General features: G+C 39.5%; 1 protein-coding gene across 1 annotated transcript in view; it reads right to left on the minus strand.

Moving 5' to 3' along the window:
- LOC143303315 (uncharacterized) overlaps positions 1–14,669 on the minus strand; it is a 277,255-nt gene that overhangs the window by 51,984 nt on the left and 210,602 nt on the right. The gene's annotated exons all lie outside the window — the stretch shown is intronic.

Here is a 14,669-nt window from a genome sequence, read left to right on the forward strand (position 1 = left end):
AAACCTGTTATAAATAATAAACCTTACCTGGAATAATCAAATCCTAACTAATCGAAAATAAAATAAGGCAAGCAATTCTTAATCTTTCAAGTAATTTTTCCGAAAACACAGAAAGATAGAGAAATTAAAAAGACGCAGCACAAATTGCAGCACAATGAAAGTTTCAGAGCGATGAATACGATCGTATTAAACTAAATAATTTTCAAAAGTGAAATTACACTGAAACGTATATCGATGATATTTGTCATTTCTACGATCTGTTTCGCTTGATCGTGCTTCTTTTCTGATGTAAATTCAATTTATAATACGAACTAAGTTTCCTTTATTATTATTAGTCCTGCGTCTTTTTAATTCGTCACTTCTTTTATTTCAGAACAATGACGGGCTCCAAGATGCTGTTCGGATGTTTGGCGTTAATTGCTTTTCTGCATCCATTAGTTCACGTTTGTACTTCGAGTAGTACAGCTCAAGGTTTGTACTTCGAGTTGTCTTTTTCCATGCACTTCAAATTCCAATACGATCTGGTCACGTGGCCTTCGTACAATTTCGAAATTTTACCTGTTTGGTAATCGTCAATGAAAAAAGAAGTTATGCGTGACCTCAACACATTGAAACAATTTTTATGATTTTTTATTTGCCGGTTGGTCAGCAAGTTAATGGAAAAATTTCACTTAACTATTCGCGTTAATTTCTTCGGTTTAACTTTTGGGAAATGCTTCGTTAGCTTCGGGAATATTCCAACGATTCGTTTTACGTACAAAATAAGCATGATAAATATTACATCACGGTAATGTAATATCGGAATATATTAAAGGTGTAATTTTGTCCGATTAATTATAATTTATTAATAATGGATTGAAAATACAGATATTAGTTAGACAGAGAAACGATGTTTGATTAACAGGAAAACTAAATGCAACGCTCGTATTTACAACAAATAACTTGACAACTATTTGGTAACTCTCTCTCTCTCTCTCTCTCTCTCACTCTCTCTCACTAGCAACTCTAACACTCGACAACACTCGCAACTCAATTTTAACGACTCTATGCTTCGACGTCTCGATCAACTCTGATTCTCGCAACACGCACACTTTTCGATTCGCCTTGGATAGCGAAACCGTCCTTCTTCTAACGTTGTCTATTGTTTCCCTCATACCTATGTAAGAACTACCAACTACGTGCCTTTAGTCACGTAGGCACTCTTAAATGTAAACGAACCACAGAAACACGACGTACACGGTTTTTCTATTTTCAGCCGATCTCCAATCAAAGCTATTCTACGATATCACAATCGGCCTTCCCTGACAATCACATCTGCCCTCAGATGTGCTCATCATCGCCGCTCGCACTTACATCACTATCGTCAGCATTCCACCATTTCATGTGATCGGCTGCCGTGGAAGTTGTACGTGGCCCTTCGTGCTCCCCCTCTCGCTGCACTATGTATCGGTCATTTCGCAGGACTTTTATCACCCGATACGGTCCAAGAAACTTCGGATGCAGCTTTAGCCCGGGACCCCTCTGCATCCTCTCGATTGCCACTAGATCTCCCGTCCTGTATGCTGTCGCCTTCTTGCGTCTCCTGTTATACGCCCGCTTGTTTCGGATTTGGATCTCCTCAATCCGTCTCTTTGCGTCCGCACGCAGCTGATCTCGTTCCTCTTGGAACACCGCGGCCTGTTCGTCCTCGATGCTACTGCTCCTCTTTCGCTCTTCCTCTATCTTCCTCTCCGTTGTTTGTTTACCCATTTCACTCTTGTCAGGGGCTTTGATCGTCGTGGCAGCATCGTGACATTTTCGTAGGCTCGGTTCGTACATGGAAGACGTTAACAACTTACCATCTACCGAGACTATGATCTCTTCTATTTCGAAGGTCTTCACGTTCATCGTGTCCTCGACAATCCCATCGTCGTCCTCGTCATCCACATACTCTGTATATCGAATCTTCGTATCGATATTATTGGAGGGATTCCGCGCGTGCGACTTCCCTTGTCTTTTCGTTCGCCTTGCATTCACTCTCTTCGAGTCTATCCGAAAACTTGAAACAACCCTCACACCCGCAACGCTATCCTTCTCAGTAAATTCGCAAATATCATCAACAACATCCTGTTGCTGTTGTTTAGCCAGATTCTTCCTCCTCGTGATGTTCGCTAAGTCCTCGTGCTAGCCGCAAGAATCCGACGAGGACACCATCTCGTGGTCCACTTTACCAATCACCACGTGTCTTGCCACTATTCTCCGTTCCTCCGACACTTGCTGCACAGCTGCCCGATACTTCTTCAAAACTTCTGCTAACTCTTCTTTATTTTCTTCCAATTGCGACAGTAGCTCAGTTCGTTCGCGACTAGCTACATTAACACGATCTTCTGCTTCGGAACGTTGCCGCAGTACTTCCTGCAACGAAGCCTGCGCCTCATTCGGTTCTTGCTCCAGTGCCTGTTTCGCTTTAACTGCAACTGCTCTAGCGCATTCTGCATCTTCTAACTGGTTCTTCAGCTGTCGTAAAGCTGCTTTACCCGTCGAGTCACCTTTCGATTTCTCCAGCATCGTTTGAGCGTCTCTTAGCAATGCTTTGGTTCTCTTCAAATCTCTTTTTAGCCTATGTTGCATGTCCTTAACGTGTGACAAATCTATCTCACTCGCCTGTGTCTCTACATCTATCTTGAGGACTTCCGGACACTCATCGGGATTTTTGTCCTTTATTCTACTAATAAAAGATTCTCCCCCTTTTATACTTATTTCAACAGTGTCCAAAAAGTCTGCGCCAATAATAAGCGAATGTTGCATCACAGTACGACTCATTGTCTATAATAATGTTCGTCGAAAATTTCCCGAGCGTAAAATTCCTTCCGGAACCGACACCGCCAAATCCAACGATTTCCCGACTTAATCTGGGCGCTCCGATTTTCACATGCTGATCTGCTCGCATTAGAGTCAGCTCACTACCGGTGTCTATCAACGCGCTCAATTCGAAATTTTCCATCTTAACATCCTTACCACGCCTTGTTTGTAACGACCGAAACACGCTGTAAACTTTTTTTGAGGGCTCACCCAGTGCCTTGTCGCATTTTGATGCGATGTGTCCGTACTCCCTACATTTGAAGCATTTAGGTCCTCTCGACTTGCTCGGACACTCCGCACACACGTGCTCCGCATCACCGCAATTGTAGCATCGCGCCTTCCTCGCATCTCCAGATCGACCGGGTTCCTTGTTCCTCTCGGTTTCGGACAGCTTCGCCACCGGCTTTACCCTGCTACTCTTCGGCTCCTCAAATTTCGTCCTCATCTCCATATCTCTTTTTATCGCTTCGTAGCGCCTGAAACGCTCTTTTAATTGCTCGATATTCCTGGCTCCGTATAGCACAGTCTTGTTCGCGACCTCGTCGGGAATGCCTTGAATAATGTAGTCTATCAAGGATTGCGTATCAACCCTTCCTTCTTTTGCAATCCCGCACATGTGATACATATATTGTTGCAGACTCTCATCTGCTTTCTTCTTTCTATGGGATAACTCGCCATGTATCTGTTGGTCGCTTACTACATTTTCGAACTCATTCCTCAACGCCTTTTTTAGCTTTGCCCAAAACTTCGCGCATCGCTCTTGTCGTACGAAGGCCTGAGCGGAGCCTGCGAGTAATTTCTTAGCATAGGCCACCATGTGGGCGTCTGACCAACCCCACACTTCTGCCATTTCCTCGAAGTCTTCCACCCACTGATTTACACTCAGCAGATCATCCCCGCTGAATTTCTCTAATGAGTCTTCCACGTCTTTAAGACTCAACATCGAACCGACGCATATACTTCTGCTGATACTCATCGCGGTCCTGATACACCGCTCGCGTGCCTCTCCTGTATTCTCGCGCGCCTTGTTTATCGTCCTCGCCTTCACTTTCGTTGGAGCTCCCTTCTTCCGACGATACATCGTCTCCTTCTAGGGCCGCCTGTAGCCGCGCGCGTAGTTCGGATTTTCTTCCCGTTACCTTCAACCCCAAGCTAACGAGACGCGCTCTCAGCTCTTTCGTCCTCAGCTTCTCGAGGTCTTCCTCTCCCTCTTGACTGCGTTCGGCTCGCTGCTTGCTTCTTAGATCTCGCTGGTTTGTTGGTTCTTCGCCACGCTTCGAATCCTTAGGAGTAGATCGACCAGGTTTGCACGCTCTGTTCAACCTGGCAACCAGCACTGATCTCGCACCGGATATAGGCAGATTCATCTGTGCGAGCTTACTCCTCAGCTCCTCCAGCGTCAAATCCTCTTCACCCGACAATCGTTCGTCTTCAACGTTTGCCATTTTATTCTATTCCTTTCTACTCCCGCACAAATAGCTCCGTTAAATCGTATCGTTTCTCTGTCTTATTCAATCCCGGACGAGCCCCCACTTGTAATATCGGAATATATTAATAATGGATTGAAAATACAGATATTAGTTAGACAGAGAAACGATGTTTGATTAACAGGAAAACTAAATGCAACGCTCGTATTTACAACAAATAACTTGACAACTATTTGGTAACTCTCTCTCTCTCTCTCTCTCTCTCTCTCTCTCACTAACAACTCTAACACTCGACAACACTCGCAACTCAATTCTAACGACTCTATGCTTCGACGTCTCGATCAACTCTGATTCTCGCAACACGCACACTTTTCGATTCGCCTTGGATAGCGAAACCGTCCTTCTTCTAACGCGTTTTTAAAACGCGATGGCGCTATCACTTTCTAAAAGCGTCGTCTTTACATTTCCGATGGCCACGGGCACATCCGACTGCCAGATATACAATGTATTATAAGAGTATCATTACCATACTTTTCATGAAAAGAGCAATTTTTCTTGATAACTATACTCTGTAACATAGATTGAAGTCGCTGATTTGATCCCTCTGATATCGTTGTTTTATGAGAGTCTCGCCTGGTCTTGATTGGTTCTGTTGACTCTTATCGTTGTGAAAAATCGATTCGTTGTGTACCTTTTTTGTATAGAGAATTATTTTGTGGTAGAATATAATGTTGTAATATTTGTGGTCTTTACTTTACTAATTTTGTCACTGAGCCGCTCTTTGGCTCGTTGAGCGATTCATATTCCGCATATATTCCGTACTTGCTTCGCTTGGTACTTTTATAATTTTCGCAGTTACAATAAAAAATTTAATTCTTAACAGATTAAAGATTTAACCTCTTGCTTTATAGTGTACAATAATTTTTTTTTTTTTTTTGTATAGGTTATGTGATCCATAGTTTGAGTAACTAGTACATATATATATTTACGTGACAAGCTTTCATTTCAATCTATATTTAAGATTAATATTTTATCAGTTTCTGTTCGTAACAACATCGAAGTAGTCCATAAGTTTGAAGAGTATAATTAAGGAAGTTATGAAGCAAGAGGTTAAGAACAAATTCTGAAAGAGGTTATGTACAACTCAGTAGTACTGCTTTACATTACTTTGCGAATTACTTTTCAAGCATAAAAATAGTTTAACAGCCACTTATAGTTACTTCCTTACCATTACATTCATTAAATTCGTTTGATTTTGTAAACAAAATAACCACGCTGACCAGTCTCTTATTTAAAATAGAATTATTTTGTCATATATCCAACAGTTTACTTTCTCTTCGCTTTGTCTCGTATTACGACTTTATAACGGTGTTTCTTTAAACTTTAAACGATCGTAATAAATGTATTTACGGACGATGACTGATATCTGGTCTGTCTTAAAGTTTCAACTAATTAGTGCCCCGTTACTTTGGACGTTATGAAATGTTGTATAACCAAAGACTTATCTTCTCTTTTGGTAGTTGCATAAGAGAAGACTGAGCCATTGAAACGCTCGAATAGATTAGCTGATTCGCTTAACGTATTTTTACTTCCGACGAGCTAAACACAAGAGCAGAAAGCACATAAGGAATAATACAGAAACGTCAAACGTATACAGAAATATATTTCGTAAAAGCATTAGTACGTAACATGTCTTTATAATTCTATTTATGTATAGTAAAATGGCTTGTATCCATTTTCATGAATTATAACTGACATTTCAAAGCATTCATGTAGATATGTAACTCTCGTTAATTAATAATTTAACAATGCGTCATGAAACGTATCATTTTCGTTTCTTCCTTTGTTTCGTTATACACAGGAACGAATTTGTAAATAAAGATGTATAATCAACGATAACATATGACAGCGAGTATAATAACTGTCAGCAAAGGAAGAGGTCGGTAAAATGATTGTGGTTGATTTCAGTGTATCGGTAAATAAGCTTTGACAGACGTTGCCGGGGGACTCGGTGTCGGTGAAACCGCGTCGATGAAATGATTGTCAGTAATTTAAAGATAACCCAATTTATTGATCTGTCTCCCCTTCATGGCGTTGTACGTCTCTCTATAAAACATATTCTACCTCGGAGGGCTGAAAAATTTAACTTGGTCTCACTGGACTGGACTGTAAGTAAGAAAATTGAAATGCAAAATCCACGTGTGAGCGCAACGGTTTAGATGGAAAGTTCGATAGGACAATTATGTATATTAGCCTGAAAGAAAGCTCGTGGCTTCGCACGCAACACGTAATTTCCCTCGCTGAAATAATCCTATTACAACGATACGATTTAAAATTTTCCTTAACAGACCTCGCAATGTAATTCTTCATCTACAATTTTTTATTCGGCCTGAAACAAGAGACTTTCGAAGCCTTATAGAGTCTCGCGAATCTAAAAGTCAGGTTTCAACGTATTTTCGCGTCTTATTCTATAATACTGAAAACATTAAAGGTGTTAACGATTATTGTCTCACTATGTACGTACATCAAACGAGTACTTACGTAAGAGACGAATGGAAATGGAAACAGCCGAGAATAATTGAAGATAATTTGAATACGTTCCAGGCTATAATACAATTTCTCGTGAACCGTAATTGATTCGCAGAAGGGAATTGCTGCTTCTCACGACTAGCAAAGTGTTTCGCAAAAAAAAAAAAAAAGAAAAGAAAAATGGTATCGGAAGGATAGAAAAAAAGCGGTGGCCTACATCAAGCAATCTTCATGCCGATAATGCATTTATTATTCAGTTCGTTCATTTTCTATCGCGTAAGAGACACTGGGATAACTGACAGAACGAGCGTATAAATTTTGCATCTCTCAACCTGACTTCTCCCAATTCGTATACTTCCATCCTTCGTATAAGTGACAATGAATCAGAAGAGTTTCATAGCAATATTGAACAACATACAGTCAACTACAACACCATTAGATACATCCACCATACAGTCAACTACAACACCATTAGATAACAGCAATACAATAGATTATAATTTTCTACGCGTCATTGATTCATCATCATCATTTTCCATTTTTTTAGCATATGTAAAAACGTATCTGACGTAATCTTACCTCGCTCTTTGAGTACAAAAATCCATTCAAATGAAACAAAGGGAAAAGAAATAAGAAAACAAACACTCACATACGAATCTTCATTACATAACTGTATGTACTCCTCGAGGTATAATTACTCAGACACGTTACAGCGTACCTTCTTCGTTCCCTGATGGCTGATGTTGATCGTTGACGTTTATAATGAAAGAATTTCGTCAACGGCGCCATCTGGATCCTTGTTGAAAAATTAAAATAGCCGCAACAGCACCATTAAGCTCATCACCCAGAGTAGCTCTTGTTGCTGAGTCGTGGAGGAATTCTTATCATCAACGACATAAACTATACCAGTTCCGGTAATGTTCTTTAGATGGTCCAGGCATTCGAACTCGCAACATCGCTTTCCAAGACGGAATTTCTTGCATGTCTGTAGTAAAAAGAAATCGATCAATTGTACAGATCAATCGTCACTCGACTGCTCGAGAATTCAGATCATCCAGAGAATAGAATAGAGACGTGGAAAAATGTAGTGCGATCATCGCAGTGGGAGGAAATAGGGGGATAGGGACCAAATGAATGAACGAGATGTTAAGGACAACTGACGATAAGTTCTTCTTTTGTCGAGAATTGCATGTTTGTGAATGGTTTGTGGGTGGTTAGGTGGAGAGAATTGAAGAGTTTGGAGGTGACTGGAAGAGTGTTTTGGGCAAGGTAGATTGCAGAATGGTTGCGGTAGCATTGTGTTAATTATGGGTTTGTACATGTAATCTTTGTATGTATCACTACATACAACCTAACGTATATTTTTAATAATACATCAGAGTTTTAGTTATTTCATAGCTATGAATTTTATACTCTATAATCTTGACGTTTTATTTCACAGAAGCGTTTGAATATCCATAAAAATTAAATGAACCAATGTATTCATTATCTTATAGAGAAGATATATTATTTTTAATTATGTTCCAATTATTTATCATGATCCTGATTTCCTTATTCTGAAAATTTGAAAGAAAGTTTTGTAGTTTGATACTTTCAGCGACAAAGGGTCAATATTGCTTTAGTATATTTCGTCACATATACATGTATATCTATATGTCGGAGATGAAAGGACACCGGAACCTTTGGATAGCCCCGCAACATTGCAATCTAAAGTCTACTATAACTGTAACTAAACTATTGTAGTTATTCAATCCGATTGTAATTGTTCGAGATTAGTGACGGTGAGCTTTGGCTCGAGGTGACAGTCTGTCGCCCAACGTAGCCGCGGTCAAGGGATGAACGCTTTGCCTAACAAAGGTATGGAGTAATTCTATAGCTCTCCTTAAAAGAAATATTCGTGGCGACACGCGACAGTAAACATTCCAACGGTTTCTGTCCCGTGGCTCGCCACACGCAGACCCTATTCTTCGAGTAAGATGATTGCCAGATGTCGATGCGTCTCCGCAGTACATGTTCGGCTAGCCCGAGGGTCCGTTATAAATCTTAAGGTTTAGTTAACTAAAGTCCTTCAAACAGACAAACAGTCTTTGTCCCAACTACGGGAAGATAGGGGAGACATATTTTTCAACGAGCGGCGTCTCCCACTAGCAACTTTCCCTCGAGGGCGGCTAGCATCTTTTTCTAACCACCGATATGGAGATTGACCAATTAGCAGCAACGCCAATTTCCCTTACTTTCTGAACGAAGGCTTTTCTCGACGAATCCGATGATCTCGTGTCCTTAGACACACCCCGTTATAGTTTTCCTCTGTGGCATCATCGGGACGGGACGGGCATTCTTTTACGCGCTCCCGTCGACCAAAGAGTAACGTTTTTACGCTCAGCAATTATTTTTACGAGTCAGACTTAGATTCAGCGAGAACGCCCATCTGTCATCCCGTTGGCCGCGGATTCGTTATTGAACTGGAGACCACTGTCACTAGTGTCGCGGACGTCTCACCGCCGTGGTAGATTGTCAAACCTGTGTTATTCATACCTGTGTCAATAAATCGTATCTTCGTTACACCGCAACGATGGCTACCTTCAATGAAGACTCCTCAAACACCGACAACCCTATCCCCAATGTCATTCCGACATATATATCCACCGAAAATGCGCTCTTGTAGACAAACGCTCGATTCGCGTCATAGCTTTTAAAGCTTGTCGCATCTCAATCCGTTGGAAAAAGTTTTTCCTGTAGCATATTTTATTTTTACGAACCAACAAGGTCTTTGTTTATTTCCTTCTGTTTTTTGCTCCAATTTCCCCATTGTTTTTTCAAGGATAGTATTTCAGAGCCACCAGTCAAGTTTATTATAACAATAAACGTACGTTTCGGAAACATTTTGTGCTGTGAAACAGAATACACTAAAGTTTGAAGGTCACATCGATTTTCGAAAGTTTATAAATGGAGGTGTATGACAGTATCACCAGCTGTTGCTGTCCAAGTAACTCCAACATCGAAATACTACAACGATTCCAATCGAAAACGCTAAGAGCCTTAATAGACGCACCTTGGTATGTTACCGACGAAACCATCCATCGCGACCTCAAGATACCTACAGTCAAAGAGGAAATAGCAAAATATAGCGACAGATATAGCAAAAGAGTCAACAAACACCGAAACCCGCTAATCACTGGACTACTCGATACGACGGACCAGATTCGATTCCTTTTTACTACAGACATGCAAGAAATTCCGTCTTGGAAAGCGATGTTGCGAGTTCGAATGCCTGGACCATCTAAAGAACATTACCGGAACTGGTATAGTTTATGTCGTTGATGATAAGAATTCCTCCACGACTCAGCAACAAGAGCTACTCTGGGTGATGAGCTTAATGGTGCTGTTGCGGCTATTTTAATTTTTCAACAAGGATCCAGATGGCGCCGTTGACGAAATTCTTTCATTATAAACGTCAACGATCAACATCAGCCATCAGGGAACGAAGAAGGTACGCTGTAACGTGTCTGAGTAATTATACCTCGAGGAGTACATACAGTTATGTAATGAAGATTCGTATGTGAGTGTTTGTTTTCTTATTTCTTTTCCCTTTGTTTCATTTGAATGGATTTTTGTACTCAAAGAGCGAGGTAAGATTACGTCAGATACGTTTTTACATATGCTAAAAAAATGGAAAATGATGATGATGAATCAATGACGCGTAGAAAATTATAATCTATTGTATTGCTGTTATCTAATGGTGTTGTAGTTGACTGTATGGTGGATGTATCTAATGGTGTTGTAGTTGACTGTATGTTGTTCAATATTGCTATGAAACTCTTCTGATTCATTGTCACTTATACGAAGGATGGAAGTATACGAATTGGGAGAAGTCAGGTTGAGAGATGCAAAATTTATACGCTCGTTCTGTCAGTTATCCCAGTGTCTCTTACGCGATAGAAAATGAACGAACTGAATAATAAATGCATTATCGGCATGAAGATTGCTTGATGTAGGCCACCGCTTTTTTTCTATCCTTCCGATACCATTTTTCTTTTCTTTTTTTTTTTTTTTGCGAAACACTTTGCTAGTCGTGAGAAGCAGCAATTCCCTTCTGCGAATCAATTACGGTTCACGAGAAATTGTATTATAGCCTGGAACGTATTCAAATTATCTTCAATTATTCTCGGCTGTTTCCATTTCCATTCGTCTCTTACGTAAGTACTCGTTTGATGTACGTACATAGTGAGACAATAATCGTTAACACCTTTAATGTTTTCAGTATTATAGAATAAGACGCGAAAATACGTTGAAACCTGACTTTTAGATTCGCGAGACTCTATAAGGCTTCGAAAGTCTCTTGTTTCAGGCCGAATAAAAAATTGTAGATGAAGAATTACATTGCGAGGTCTGTTAAGGAAAATTTTAAATCGTATCGTTGTAATAGGATTATTTCAGCGAGGGAAATTACGTGTTGCGTGCGAAGCCACGAGCTTTCTTTCAGGCTAATATACATAATTGTCCTATCGAACTTTCCATCTAAACCGTTGCGCTCACACGTGGATTTTGCATTTCAATTTTCTTACTTACAGTCCAGTCCAGTGAGACCAAGTTAAATTTTTCAGCCCTCCGAGGTAGAATATGTTTTATAGAGAGACGTACAACGCCATGAAGGGGAGACAGATCAATAAATTGGGTTATCTTTAAATTACTGACAATCATTTCATCGACGCGGTTTCACCGACACCGAGTCCCCCGGCAACGTCTGTCAAAGCTTATTTACCGATACACTGAAATCAACCACAATCATTTTACCGACCTCTTCCTTTGCTGACAGTTATTATACTCGCTGTCATATGTTATCGTTGATTATACATCTTTATTTACAAATTCGTTCCTGTGTATAACGAAACAAAGGAAGAAACGAAAATGATACGTTTCATGACGCATTGTTAAATTATTAATTAACGAGAGTTACATATCTACATGAATGCTTTGAAATGTCAGTTATAATTCATGAAAATGGATACAAGCCATTTTACTATACATAAATAGAATTATAAAGACATGTTACGTACTAATGCTTTTACGAAATATATTTCTGTATACGTTTGACGTTTCTGTATTATTCCTTATGTGCTTTCTGCTCTTGTGTTTAGCTCGTCGGAAGTAAAAATACGTTAAGCGAATCAGCTAATCTATTCGAGCGTTTCAATGGCTCAGTCTTCTCTTATGCAACTACCAAAAGAGAAGATAAGTCTTTGGTTATACAACATTTCATAACGTCCAAAGTAACGGGGCACTAATTAGTTGAAACTTTAAGACAGACCAGATATCAGTCATCGTCCGTAAATACATTTATTACGATCGTTTAAAGTTTAAAGAAACACCGTTATAAAGTCGTAATACGAGACAAAGCGAAGAGAAAGTAAACTGTTGGATATATGACAAAATAATTCTATTTTAAATAAGAGACTGGTCAGCGTGGTTATTTTGTTTACAAAATCAAACGAATTTAATGAATGTAATGGTAAGGAAGTAACTATAAGTGGCTGTTAAACTATTTTTATGCTTGAAAAGTAATTCGCAAAGTAATGTAAAGCAGTACTACTGAGTTGTACATAACCTCTTTCAGAATTTGTTCTTAACCTCTTGCTTCATAACTTCCTTAATTATACTCTTCAAACTTATGGACTACTTCGATGTTGTTACGAACAGAAACTGATAAAATATTAATCTTAAATATAGATTGAAATGAAAGCTTGTCACGTAAATATATATATGTACTAGTTACTCAAACTATGGATCACATAACCTATACAAAAAAAAAAAAAAAAAATTATTGTACACTATAAAGCAAGAGGTTAAATCTTTAACCTGTTAAGAATTAAATTTTTTATTGTAACTACGAAAATTATAAAAGTACCAAGCGAAGCAAGTACGGAATATAGGGATATAGGAAGCGATGGGGAACAGCAAGTAACTCCAACATCGAAATACTACAACGATTCCAATCGAAAACGCTAAGAGCCTTAATAGACGCACCTTGGTATGTTACCAACGAAACCATCCATCGCGACCTCAAGATACCTACAGTCAAAGAGGAAATAGCAAAATATAGCGACAGATATAGCAAAAGAGTCAAGAAACACCGAAACCCCCTAATCACTGGACTACTCGATACGACGGACCAGATTCGCAGGCTGAAGAGGCACTACCCGCTAGACCTAAACGTTAGATTCATTTAATTATCCAAATTAAGCATATGCACTTACTTATAATACTTATAAATTATACCTATCTATAATAAGTATTAACTTATTGTAAATAAACAGCCATGTCACTGCGCCACGCCAGAAAAATTACTGAAAATTCTCAACGCGAGAATTGATTGTAATTCCAACAAATAAATAAAAAAAAAAAAAAAGCTGTTGCTGTCCCCAAGCGCCAAAATACGTTCTGACTACTATTTTATGTATCTCACAGAAGTATGTCTTCATTCATCATCTCCCATGCCATCCACCAACGTGTTCTTAACATGTTATCTCCTAGTAAAATATTGATGTTGAGTCAGATATCCAACTGAATAATCTTTTCGGTGTCTACTATAAGACATTTAAAACCAAGGCTCGTACACACGTGTGCTTATACGTCAGATGTAATACTTAACACGAAACCTGCTTATATTAATATTAAATTTATGCATAGTAGGATGTTCGACCTTTGTAAAAATGAAATTATAATACATACAGTTTCACCGTGGAAAAGTGAATCTTTCTAGCATGTCCACGCAAATGCAGGGGAGGGGAGGACTGTGCATGCACCAAACAACTTTACGTTCGTAATTTTTCACACAAATGTACAACTGTAGGGAAATAATTATCTCTGATTTTTCGGATGTTATGAATCGACAATATCGCATAACGGAATGCTGTGTTCTACGTATTCTATTTTTGTTACGAAAGTGGTACAAACGAAGTCCACATAAGAATAGTACAACAAAATCGGTTGAGGTTAGGTTATCGTGCAGATATCGCGGCTTTTGCATTGGAAATCACGCAACTGCCAGTCTCGTCGTTCCTTGTAAACGAAAGAAAGGTATTGTAATCGGTCGGAATTAACATAAAACTCGTCGCATGCGACCATATGGCCTGAATGTTGAATAAACGAGAGTAGAGCGCGAGCTATGTGATTCTAACCGTTTAGGCGGAAACTAATGATTGTAACCAGAGCCGAGATATATGCCAATATTACTTTGCTCGTGTAACCTCAATTCATATCAGAGACCAGGCCACACACCACGGACAGGATGGCACCCAGATGTCTGCATATCCTTGGCGCGCACCCTCAATAGTCTTAAGTGCCCACCAGGGGCCTTGGCATTTTTATAGTTAAGGTCCTTCGGACCAAGCGAGTATTTCCTGTCTTAAATTTCCCTTTACGTTTATTGTCTACCACGTGTTAGCTTAGAAAGTTGGTTTTCTCCACATCTGGTATGTTCCGTTGGCAACTTTCTCGCGAGGGCGGCTAAAACCCTTCCTGGTCCACCAACCGTCCTATTATCCAATCGGAGATGGTGTCTACTGCCCTCACTTCCTTAACCAAAATTGTCATCAACAAATCCGATAGTCCCGTGTCCTTAGACACACCCACCCCTAGCTTTCCTCAGACACAGTATCGTCAGTAAAACTTCACTTATTCTGTATCCTTAGAATAGTCAACATATCTATGTCGGTCTCTACTCTTATAAGTCGCGTACTTAATGTATTGTTGTAACTAAGTCTTACATAACGTGGTTGGAGTGAATTGTGATTTATGTTAACTCAGTGCGTGTTACATTGTGATTGCTGAATTCATAATAAAGGTTGATTAAAACCAAGTTAATAGTTGTGT

The sequence above is a fragment of the Bombus vancouverensis genome, chromosome 11 (assembly GCF_051014615.1).
Source record: "Bombus vancouverensis nearcticus chromosome 11, iyBomVanc1_principal, whole genome shotgun sequence".
Lineage (NCBI taxonomy): Eukaryota > Metazoa > Arthropoda > Insecta > Hymenoptera > Apidae > Bombus > Bombus vancouverensis.